At 51.2% G+C, this 12,623-nt stretch overlaps 1 pseudogene; it reads left to right on the plus strand.

The window, feature by feature from the left end:
- The first annotated feature begins 3,811 nt into the window (after nt 1–3,811).
- LOC136513085 (F-box/LRR-repeat protein 14-like) lies at nt 3,812–11,304 on the plus strand (annotated as a pseudogene).
- The last annotated feature ends 1,319 nt before the right edge of the window (nt 11,305–12,623 follow it).

Raw genomic sequence — 12,623 nt, forward strand, 5'->3', positions numbered from 1 at the left:
AGACGATCACTCCAATCAGGCAGTAGATTAGGTACATCAGCTTGCTCTTGTCGATTACTGCGACGGCGGCCTTCCTCTCGTAGGTACCGCAGATGCGCTGAGCCACACGCTTGTTGCTATTCACTTCCTCCTGCAAAGCAACTCTAGCCAAGGTTGCAGTGTCACTGGTCTCCACGACATCATGCAAAGCTTCATTTGCCCTTGCTTCACAGCGCCTGGTGAGCTTCAGCTCCTTCCATAGCTCTTTCAGGCTATCCTGCACCCGTTCTGGCCATGGTTCATCCAACCACTCAACAAACTGTCACTGATCAACCTCCTCCTAAGTCAAGCATATCAAAATGTTACCAGGAGAGCAAGAACTGTAATCTGACAACTATAGGATTAAGGGAGAAATGTTTTTCATACCTCCACTGGGCACCCAAGGAAGTGCCTGCCAGTGTGCTTTCCCCCCCAGCATTTCTTCATGACAGCGTGACGACCATGGTTACACTTCTTAATTTTGACAACATGCATTCCACTCCAATCATGCTCATAGACAGCATCAGGGATTGCGGTGTCGCTGTTGTCCTACAGACAAAAGGGGAAAAATCTTGGTCACCACTACGACATCAAAGCATAATTTGAGATGAAATGTACTCTACATTACACAAGAACTAATCAATCGCATCGATGGCATAAATTTGGTCGCAAACGAAGTTCAACATACAATAAAAAAGGGAAAACCCTAAATTTGGTCATGAATTCGGCAGAAATGCGCATCTAGGCCTTCATTCATGTGTAGATTACACTACGAAAGCTCAATCGATGGGAGATTACACGTCAAAAATGGGTTTTGGGTAGTGGAAGTAAAACCCTAGGGGAGACAGAAAGGGGAACGGAGGTATACCTCGGATGCGGTCACCTACTCGCTGCTGCTGTGGTCCGACGAATTGACGGAGTCCGCGCCGTCACTTTTCGCCGAGCGGCTCCTTGACGGGGACCCAACGGTTGGGGAACGAAGTGAAGACGCCGAGTGCGAGGAACAGTTGCAACCAGAGCTACCATTGCATCGGCCCAGAGCGTGGCGCACGACAGAGGTGTCCTCGGCGGCCTGGTGGTCGCTCATCTCAGTGGTTCGGGTGTGAAAGCATCTAGGCCCCTAGTTGGATTTCGCCCCTAGTTGGATTTCGGTGATTAATGACGACACGAGATTACTATGACTAACGTGTGTTTTGCAGAGGCAATTTGAGTTAGGTCATGGTAATGGAAATTAATTGGGCAATCATGGTTGTCATGCCCCTGTCGATGGAAATCGTTTCGGTTTTCAAAGGATGGACGACAAGGTTAAGGACGAACTAGTTCTAAGTGTCGTTTGGCGTTAGAGAGACACTTAGAGTAGTTTAGGACTTTGTTTTTCCTTTGGTCGTACTATTAAGGGGGGTATGGACTAGTAGCTTGACGTAGGTGAGTCTAATGGATTAGGTGTGGTGCACACATGTCAAACTTAGTACTAGGTAGCTCAGGAATAGCCCTAAGATCGATAGAAGTCAACTTCATTCTCGAAGGATTTCGAATTAGAAGTGAATGGAGGGTCAAATGACTGACCGGACGCTGGTTTGGTTGTGACCAGATGTATCTTGAAGAGTTCGATCAGTTCATTTGATCAGCAACTACAATCATGTACTGACCGGACGCTAAACAGTACACGACCGGACGCTAGGGTGCCTGCATCCGATCAACATCAGAGAGCATCCATAGGGGCATTTTGCTGACTAGACGCGTCCGGTAGGTGATGACCGGACGCAGGTCAGAGTCCGGTCAGAGCTAACGACTCTCTCGGACACAGTGACGTGTACTACTGATCGGAGCGTCCGGTCACCCTGACCGGCGCGTCCGGTCACCCCGAAACTTGCTAAACAAGACATAAGGACAAGTACATTGGTACATGTCAGCAGTCTCACAGGTCGTCTCATATAGTGCCACGTAGGATTTTTGATGACGTGGAGGATAGAAAGGAGGGTGAGAGAAAGAGGCACCTCATGAGCAAATATTTAGGATTATGAGACAACTATTTCACTATTGTATGCTTTAGTGTTGTCATGCAACTTGCAACTCACAACCATTTCTTTATTGATTGCACAAATTAATGATAATTAAAATACTATACGACAACATAAAAGGATAACCATTGTATAAATCGGTCGTTCAATCACCTTATGATTAAATGGTATTACATGCGACCATTTTTTAGAAACATTACATGAGACATTTTTTTTAATATAGAAACATTACATGAGACCATCTCGCCCTAAGAGAGGTTAAATGGACCTTTTCCAACCAAATACCAAGTCGCACAGACGAAGCTCGTACTCGTTCGTTCGGCTGGTAATTTTCGCTTGGGCCGCGAAAAAGAACGAACAACAGGCCCATGTAAGCCCAATTAAGCCCATTCTGGCTGAACGCTTTCCTTTACGATCGAGCCCAGCCCAGAGGAGCGCGGCGATGGCGAACTCGCGAGCCGAGGCCGAAGGGTTTTGTGCTCTTCTCCCGCTCCGGTACTGCTCTCTCCGCTGCTCATGGCGCCGCCGCCTGCCTAGCGGCACTACCGGCTCCGCCCCCAAAAGAGCCCTAGCGGCATCTCTTCCGATTTCAGGTATGGCCATGGATTCTTCCTCCTCTCTTTGCTCTGCTGATCTCAGCAACAAACAAGTGCCCTGGCGTTATGAAATCCCTTCCCTTCTTTTTGTTAATTATTAGTAATAACGAACGAACCCCCGCCCCCCGGGCTGTGCGGTGTGATAGTCTGATAGATGGAGTAGGTTCGGTTCGTCTGTGCTGCTCCTACAGGAGTCGCTTGGCAGTTGGTAGCCCTGATAAATAGGTTGGATTTCGTCTGAGGTTTCTGGGGGCAGGTTTTTATGCGATTGGGTAGGCGGTTCCCAAATATGCCAGTTGAGTAGATGGCTGCTACACGTTGCCTGTAGTTATCCAGTATTTTCTAGTTCCTTTGTTTAAAATCTTTGAGCGGAATGTGCATACTAGGGTCCTAGTTTGATGCGTTCCTCGATGATGTTTGCTCTGCGATTTATGGCTGGATAAATAGGTTAACGGGCTATGCCCAGATTCATCTTTTTAATGTGGTAGCCAGGTATGTGCATGAACCTTTTAGAAAGACAGAAAATGGGCGCCTCTTTGTTTACCCAAACAGACGCACCCATGTATTTCCAACCCCCCGCCCCCCCCCCCCCCCCCCCCCCCCCCCCCCCCAATAATTTCACTAAATGGATAGGCCGCTGCCTAATTTAATCTTCTTCGTGGCTTCTTCTAGGAGCTGTAGGAGAATTTGACACAAAAGTTCTTCTGCGTGGCCTTAGCTTCATATCTGATCATTATGCACTCTGTATGATCTGCTTAGTTCTTATCTGATATGTATTGCTTCATATATATGTTATCTAAAGAAAAGTTCCTCCATTTGTGTGCACTTCAATATATGGAGTAGGAGTACCACTTGTCCACTTGCATGATCTGATCATTATCCTGGTGAAAACTGAAAAAGAAGCTGAATATGCGGTGAACGATCTCCAATTAATATTGATGTTGCTGAGTTAACTTAATTAGTAGGCCCTATGTTAGAATGGACAGAGGAGCTTTTAATATGTTTATAATAGCTTCAAAACATCATCATATGTATTTTCGCTTCTTGATTAATTTCAGTGCCATGATCTGATTATCTTCAATGCTTCATACTGTATTCCATCTCCTTTATTTCAGACTCGCACTCTGAATACCTACATACCTTGAGATTGCCAAACTAGCCAAGCTGCATTGCTCGATGGACGATCTCCCAGAGGCGCTGCTTTGCAGAGATTGTCAAGCGGCTTACCAGTCCAAGTGATCTTAAATCTCTTTCTCTGCGACTATTTGCCATTGAGGGAGAGCTGAGGAATTTGATGTACATTGGTTGTGGCGTTTTCCCTGTGACAGTGGCCTTGATTCGTCTGTGCTTCCGGTACCCCCAATTTGTGCAAAGTGGAATTCAATTACTATGGTTGGACTTCCAACCATGCGATGCAGTTGGACGATCATAGCCTTGAGGTGTTTTCATCTTGCTGTCCCTCATTGACTGATCTTACCTTAAGCTTCTGCTCGGTGTCAGTAGTTAGCCTAGTATTGATGTTTTCCAATTACCTACTATAGCTATTTACTATTCACTGTCATGTAAGTTTTCAGGTTCCTTGGCAACCAAGTTGATCATGGTGCCTTGGCAACCAAGTAGGAATCATAGCATCTGCTTTATGCAGTTAGAATATGCTAAGGAGTAGGTACACCACTTGCTTGTATATGCAGTGGTTAGCATCTTCTTGTATCTAAGTCATTTTTGCAATACAATCCAAGCGGCCTGTTGGCCAAGCTGTCCTCTGGTAGCCAACAATTGGTATCAGAGCCGGTTGAGAGATAGGGAAAAACATGGCCACCTCCGCAGAGAGAGCAGCAGCCGCCGCCGCCGCCGAGCAGCGGGCGCAGCGTCTGGCCGCGGCAGAGGCCGCAGCCGCGCAGGCGCAGCAGGCCGCGGAGGCCGCAGCAGCAGCAGCTCGGAACGCGGCCGCCACGGCAGCGGCTCTGCGTCGAGAGTTGGTGGAGGAGGATCCGCCGCGCGATCGCCGCCCGTTTCCGAGGAGGAGTCCGGAGCGCGAGCGCAGGCAGACGCGGTCGCCCGATCGGGATCAGGATCACCGCCGCGGACGGGCCAGGGGCCGCTCGCCGGTGATCCAGACCGTGTACAAGGATTCTGGCGCAAGTTCCACCTGGCCGATGCTCACCAAGACAAATTACCATGAGTGGGCCTCGATCATGAAGCTGAAGCTCCAGGCGCGGCAACTCTGGGATGCGATCGAGTACCAGGATCTGCCATACCATGAGGACAGGCGCACGGTGGAAGCGATCATCGCCGCCGTGCCGCAGGAGATGCAGATGCCGCTGTCCGAGAAGGGATCGGCCAAGGAGGCCTGGGACTCCATCGCCGCCGCGCGAATCGGCGTCGATCGGGTGCGCCGCGCCACGCTCCAGTGACTCCGCAGCGACTGGGAGAAGCTCGCCTTCCGTCTAGGTGAGCAGATCGAGGACTTCACCATTCGCTTGATGGCCCTGAAGCAGCAGCTTCTTCTCCACGGTGACAACGACATCGATGAAGAGCGCGCGGTGGAGAGGCTCCTGCGCGCCGTGCCGCCGAAGTACGCCCAGCTCTGGATCACCATCGAGACGCTTCTCGACTTCCAGGACCTCACCATCGAGGAGGTGTCTGGGCGCTTGAAGACGGTGGACGACATGGAGGCACTGGACACGGAACCGGCCGCCATCGGTGGACTGCTGCTGACGAGGGAGCAGTGGCGTGCCAAGGAGAAGGAGGAGGCTGCCGCTTCCGCGTCAGGCAAGGAACCGCGACGTCGTCCACGCGGCGGCAAGAAGCAGCGCGGGAAGGGAAATCGCGGCGGAGGAGACAGAGGCGGTGGCGATGATCGCGGGGTGAACGACGACACCTGCCTCAACTGTGGTGATCGCGGCCACTGGGCGCGCGACTGCCGCCAGCCGCGCCGTGGTGGTGGTGACCGCGGCGGCGGTGGTGGCAACCAACGCGGAGGAGGCAACCGCGTTGGAGGAGATCGAGGTGGACGGCGCGGTGGAGGGCGTGGCGGTGCTGCGCACGTCGCAGAAGCAGAGGACGATGATGGTGCTCCGTTTTTCGCCCACGGCTTCCTCAAGCTGGACGAGAAGGACGAAGCCGTCTGCTCCAAGGCCACGGCCTCCCTTGACATCAACGAGCCCCGCGCGCGTGTCTTCCTCAACACCAGCGCCAACGAGGAGGCGCTCGACGGATGGTACCTCGACAGCGGGGCCACGCATCACATGACCGGCCGCCGGGAGCTCTTCGCCGAGCTCGACACCACGGCGCGCGGCACGGTGCGTTTCGGCGACTCGTCTCGAGTGGAAATCAAGGGGACCAGCTCCATCGTCTTCCAGGCCAAGAACGGAGAGCAGCGCGTCCTCCATGGCGTCTTCTACATCCTAGCGCTCCGGAACTCGATTATGAGTTTGGGGCAGCTCGACGAAGGAGGCTCCAGGGTGGAGATTGATCATGGAGTACTCCGCATCTGGGACCGGCGTGGTCGTCTTCTCGCCAAGGTACATCGCGGGCCCAGTCGACTGTACATCCTGCACTTGGAGGCCACGCAGCCGGTATGTCTTGCCGCCAGGAAGGAGGACGAGTCATGGAGGTGGCATGAGCGCTACGGGCATCTCAACTTCGAGGCGCTGCACCAGCTCGGCAAGAAGGAGATGGTGAGGGGGATGCCGGTGATCAAGCATGCGGAGCAAGTCTGCGACACCTGCGTCACCACCAAGCTCCGCCGCAAGCCGTTTCCGCAGCAGGCGCAGTACCGCGTGCAGGCGCCGCTGGACCTCGTCCACGGCGACTTGTGCGGGCCGGTGACGTTGGCGACGCTAGGAGGGCGCCGCTACTTCTTGCTGATGGTGGACGACGCCACCCGCTTCATGTGGGCGGTGCTTCTGCCGACCAAGGATGCTGCTGCGGATGCCGTGAAGCGGGTGAAGGCCGAAGCAGAGAAGGAGACCGGCCGTGAGCTCAAGGTACTGCGGACCGACAATGGAGGAGAGTTCACCGTCGGCGAGCTGGCGCAGTACTTCGCTGCCGAAGGAGTCAAGCGGCACTACTCTGCACCACACTCACCGCAGCAAAACGGTGTTGTGGAGCGGCGCAATCAGACGGTCGTGGCGACCGCGCGCGCGCTCCTGAAGCAGAGGTCCATGCCGGCCAAATTCTAGGGGGAGGCGGTGATGACGGCGGTGCATCTGCTCAACCGCGCGTCGACAAGAAGCTTGCAAGGCAAGACCCCCTATGAAGCCTGGCACGGACGAGCGCCGGCGGTGAGCTACCTGCGTACATTCGGCTGCGTCGCCTACACAAGGGAGCTCGGGCAGCTGCGCAAGCTCGACGACCGCGGCAAGGCTGGGGTCTTCATCGGCTACGCCGAGGGCGCCAAGGCCTACCGGGTCCTCGATCCGGCGACGGGACGCGTTAAGGTGAGCCGCGACGTGGTGTTTGATGAAGGGCGCGGCTGGGATTGGTCCAATTCGGCCGCCGGGACGTCTGCTTCCGCCTCCAGCGACTTCGACATCGAGTTCTGGGGAGTCGACATAGACGGAGCTCCGCCGCGCGCGCCGTCACCAGCTCCAGGGGAGCATGATCCACAAGCCTCCTCTGCTTCACCAGCCTCCTCTGCTTCACCAACAGCAGAGACCGAGCAGGCGGACCCAGTTGAGTTCGCGTCACCGCTCGAAGACGACGACGATCGCCTTGATGCTTCCTACGACGGCAAACAGCTACGGTACCGTACCATGCCCAACATCATCGGGGATGCACCCACACTGCTGCCGGCTTCACGTCTCTTCGCCGAGCTTCACCTCATGCACGCCGGCGAGCCGGCCAACTTCGCGGAGGCTGAAGGCGATCCTGCCTGGCAGGCCGCCATGGAGCAGGAGATCAAGGCAGTTGAGCAGAACCGCACTTGGGAGCTTGTGGAGCTTCCTCCCAGTCACCGGCCCATCACTCTGAAGTGGGTCTACAAGCTCAAGAAGGACGAGCGGGGCGCGGTGACCAAGTACAAGGCGCGCTTGGTGGCGCGGGGATTCGTCCAGCAGGAAGGGATCGACTTCGACGACGCGTTTGCTCCCGTGGCGCGCATGGAATCCGTCCGAGTCCTCCTCGCGCTGGCGGCCCAAGAAGGATGGCGCGTCCACCATATGGACGTCAAATCTGCCTTCCTCAACGGCGACCTGAAGGAGGAGGTGTACGTAAAGCAGCCGCCTGGCTTCACCGTCGCCGGGAAGGAGAAGATGGTGTACCGTCTGCGCAAGGCTTTGTATGGCCTACGGCAGGCTCCGCGAGCTTGGAACGCCAAGCTGGACACCACCCTCAAGGAGATGGGTTTCCAGCAAAGCGACCATGAAGCCGCAATGTACAGGCGAGGAACAGGGGAGGAGCTGCTGCTGATCGGCGTCTATGTTGACGACTTGATCATCACCGGTGCCAGCGCTCAAGCCATAGAAGGTTTCAAGGCTCAGATGAAGAAGGTTTTCGACATGAGCGACCTCGGCCTCCTGTCCTTCTACCTAGGGGTCGAAGTACACCAAGATTCAGCTGGGATCACTCTGAGGCAAACCCATTATGCCAAGAGGATCCTTGAGCTGGGAGGTATGGATGCCTGCAACCCCGCCCATACACCAATGGAGGAGCGGCTGAGGTTGAGCAGGCAGAGCGCAGCTGCAGAGGTTGATCCTACCCAATACAGAAGATTGGTGGGCAGCTTGCGCTACTTGGTCCACACAAGACCTGACTTAGCCTTCTCAGTAGGCTTTGTCGGTCGATTCATGGAGAGGCCGACTGCAGAACACCAAGCAGCCATCAAGCGCATCTTGAGATATGTGGCTGGTACTCTGGAGTTTGGCCTGCACTACACTAAGGCTCCAGGGAGAGCAAGGTTTGTTGGGTACTGCGATAGTGACTTGGCTGGGGACATTGACACCAGCAAGAGCACTAGTGGCACCTTGTTCTTTCTGGGAAGCAATCTTGTGTGCTGGCAGTCAGTGAAGCAGAAGGTGGTGGCTCTATCTAGTTGTGAAGCTGAGTACATTGCCACTACTACAGCTGCAAAACAAGCAATTTGGCTATCTAGGCTGCTGGCAGACCTCCTTGGAAGGAATGTGGAAGTGGTTGAACTGAAAGTTGATAGCAGGTCTGCACTTGCTCTAGCCAAGAATCCAGTCTTTCATGAGCGCAGTAAGCACATCAGGATCAAGTATCACTTCATCAGAAACTGCTTGGAAGATGGAAGTATCAGGGCTGATCACATATCCACCACTGATCAGCTAGCTGACATTCTAACCAAGCCTCTTGGAAGATCAAAATTTGAAGAGATGAGGGGAAGAATTGGGCTCAAGCAGATCACTTCCAAGGACCACAAGGCTAAAGGGGAGAATTGTCAGTAGTTAGCCTAGTGTTGATGTTTTCCAATTACCTACTATAGCTATTTACTATTCACTGTCATGTAAGTTTTCAGGTTCCTTGGCAACCAAGTTGATCATGGTGCCTTGGCAACAGTGCCGGCCCTAAGGGTGGGCCAGGAGGTGCGACGGCCGAGGGCCCTCGCGGGATTGGGGCCCAAGTCCAAATATATAATACTCCGTACCCTTTAGCTATAGTCCATTAGAATTAATGGGAAGATGCAGCGGCCCATCAGCAAAAGGAGTCGTCGGCCTCTTTCTTTCCAGGAGGCAAGGAGCCGAGCCGCCAACACCCGCACACGTGCACATAGCGATCGCGAGTCGCGACTTCCGGACTTCTGGCGAGACGGCGAGACGCGAGACTACGAGAGACGCGGCGCTGATCACCAGTTCACCATGCGATCACCAGCGCAGATCACCGAGACACCGACGCCCGAGTTCCAGTCTTCCAAAAGCCAGACGACGGCGTTCCAGACGACAGCGGCGACCAGGCAGTTGAGACAGGGCTCGACGAAGACGACGACATCTAATCTTGGTTATTGCCTTCTGCTCTTTTTGTGATTTGTGAATCTTAGTTCTCAATAAGTTTATGTCCAAATTGTCTAGGTCCTAGTTTTTTTTCCTTGTTCAATTTCTGTCTAGTACTTTGTACTCATGTAGTCATGTTTTTCTTGTAATTTAGGTCAGGTGTTAGAATTTTAGAATGTTACCTAAGAAACATTTGTGGAGAGGGGCAATCGCGACGAGTTTGCCAGAGGGCCCTCAAAATCCTAGGACCGGCACTGCTTGGCAACCAAATAGGAATCATAGCATCTACTTTATGCAGTTAGAATATGCTAAGGAGTAGGTACACCACTTGCTTGTATATGCAGTGGTTAGCATCTTCTTGTATCGAAGTCATTTTTGCAATACAATCCAAGCGGCCTGTTGGCCAAGCTGCCCTCTGGTAGCCAACACTCGGATGTTCATGACTAAGGTCTTGGCTTTTTAGAGCGCTTCAAGAAGCTGATGTCTCTAAGGTTGAACACTCTAACAGCAATAACTTCGTCTGGGCTTCTCTCAGTGGCTGTTGGCTGCAAGAATCTTTCTGTTCTCCACCTTATCGGCTGCAAGAAAGTAGTAGGTAGTGAAAAGTGGCTGGAGTACCTTGGCAGGGTTGGATCATTGGAAGAACTTGTAGTGAGTTGCTTTGTGAAGATCAGCCAGTTTGACCTACTAAAGTTTGGTCCAGGATGGATGAAGCTTCAGAAGTTTGAGTTTCAGATCAAAGGTCGCCCCAGTGTATTTGATCCTCGTGATCCTTCATGTGTGGAGCACTGTCAGTATAGATATGATTTCAGCTGTGAGAGTTTGGAGGATTTGACATTGGCAAGAGTCTCGACTGGGAAGGAAATAGGACTTCGTTATCTCCTGAGGAAGTGCAAGACATTAAAGAACTTGTGCATTTATTATGTTCTTGGTGTACAGGACAATGACGTAGTTACGCTCTCCAACAACTGCAGCAACCTTACAAGCATCTCACTTCGGTTGAAACCTGAGTTCAATGAAGGTTATGTTTTCAGGACATCACTGACTGATGACAGCCTTAAGGCTGTAGCCCTCAGGTGCCGTAAGCTTCAGTCTTTTGAACTAATTTTGTTCGCATGTGATGAAAGCTGGCCAGAAATAGGATTCACACAGGAGAGCCTTATCATGCTCATTCAGACTTGTCCGATTCGTAATCTCGTTCTAAGTGGTGCTCACATCTTTGATAACAAGGGGATGAAGGCCGTCTCATCTGCACAATTTCTAGAATCACTCGAACTTACACATTGTATAAAAGTGACTAATGCTGGGATGTGCCTCCTTGCACATTGCCTATGTTTGATTAACCTCACACTGCGACACTGTGATCATTTCTCTGATGCTGGAGTGACTGAGGTAGCACGTGCACTGAAGCTGGAGACCCTGGTTATTGAAGGCTGTTCTCGGGTCTCTCCAGAAGCTGTGCAGGGGGCTGCAACATCAGTTCTCTACAAAGAAGAATACCCAGGCTTGTTCAATCTTGGCAGAGGGTGACCATAGATGACTGGATTTAATTTTACACATTTCCTTTTCTATCCTTTTACTGCTGTGTGTGGTTCGAGAATGTTAATTTGGTTGTTTGGAAGTCATCTGATTGTTATGCATGATAAATTCATAATAGTTGCCAGATAGTGACAGCTGTGGTTTAGTTCTGCACCTGTGCTTGTAGTACTTTGGGCTAGATCTTGGGAGTCCCTCTTTCAGGCGAATGTCATGAAACATTGGTTTTTTGGAAATGTTGGAAGACATATTTGCGGTTTTCTCTACGGGTGCCGTATTGTTGTCTTTTTTTTTTTTTTTTTTTTTTTTTTTTTTTGCATGTATGAAGTATCGGCAGTAGAATCACGTGACCTTTACCATGGTTCTTCATATATTTTCTGTTTAAATTTGCAGCCATAGTCCCTTCTCATTTCCACTCGGTACTGGCGTGTGCCTTTTTCGTTTTCCTTCCATTGCTCAATCTTTACTTCCAGTGCTGAAAAAGTTTAGTCCATCTATCTATGTCACGAATGCATGGTGGAATGCCCTTCGATTCTCTCTGTTTCCCCATTGTAATTGTTCTGATTTATGAGGGAGACACATTGCAACATGAAGGTTTTAGTTCTAATATTTCGCAGATATATTAAGCATAATTGTTAGGATAAGACATCAGCTAGCCTGTGCAGCAACGCACAGATTTTCAAAGAGTGGTTCCCTGCACGTCCATACACCCATAATAACAACAGGTGATATATATTATAAAAAAGTTGGAAAAAAAAAACATAAGCAATCAGCAAAAGAAGGGGGAAAAGCGAACAGCCCCTGTCCTACAATTGGAATCGATAGGCAGCCAAATTAATGTTTTTCCTTAAAAAAAATTAGGAGAGCAATACCACCTTTTCTGCCTTTGAAATCCTTCCCTCTAGTAGCGTCACGTATGGATTTTTTCTGCCCTTCAGAATTCAAGCTTCTCTGAATTCTTTTTTTCTCCTATTCATCACCAATTAAAAGGGATACTAAAACTATGTTTGTATGACTGGGGCTCTCTTGCAGTCTTTTATAGCTACTTTGCAAAGTACTGTCGCCTTCGTTCAGCACTGGATATTGAAAAGACTATGGCGTCATTTTGGATCATGATCTAGGAATCTTGCCCAGGTCAGGCATCGCTCTTAGGCGTTCGCTGGATACATCTGCTTGAGCGACAGCCCCCAGACCATGACGCCATCCAAACAGGCCTTACATATGCATGTCTACCTTAATCCTCGCAATAGAATTACCTGAATATGAATAGTTTACTGAATTGATTGGTGAAGTCAGTGGCGGAGAGAGGGGGGCGAGGGGCTAGATCCCCTAAGATTTTAGATTTGAATAAATTTTGAGAGAATTTACACTGCTAGCTCCTGTAACAAAGGGAGATTTGCATTTTCTTTGGCCCCGTCACCAGTGGAAGCCAAGGGGAGGGTCTTTTGTATGCATAGTTTAAAATAGCGTGCTATTGAAAATAGCCACAACTTTTATCAGCA

Source organism: Miscanthus floridulus, chromosome 16 (assembly GCF_019320115.1).
Source record: "Miscanthus floridulus cultivar M001 chromosome 16, ASM1932011v1, whole genome shotgun sequence".
Classification (NCBI taxonomy): Eukaryota; Viridiplantae; Streptophyta; class Magnoliopsida; order Poales; family Poaceae; genus Miscanthus; species Miscanthus floridulus.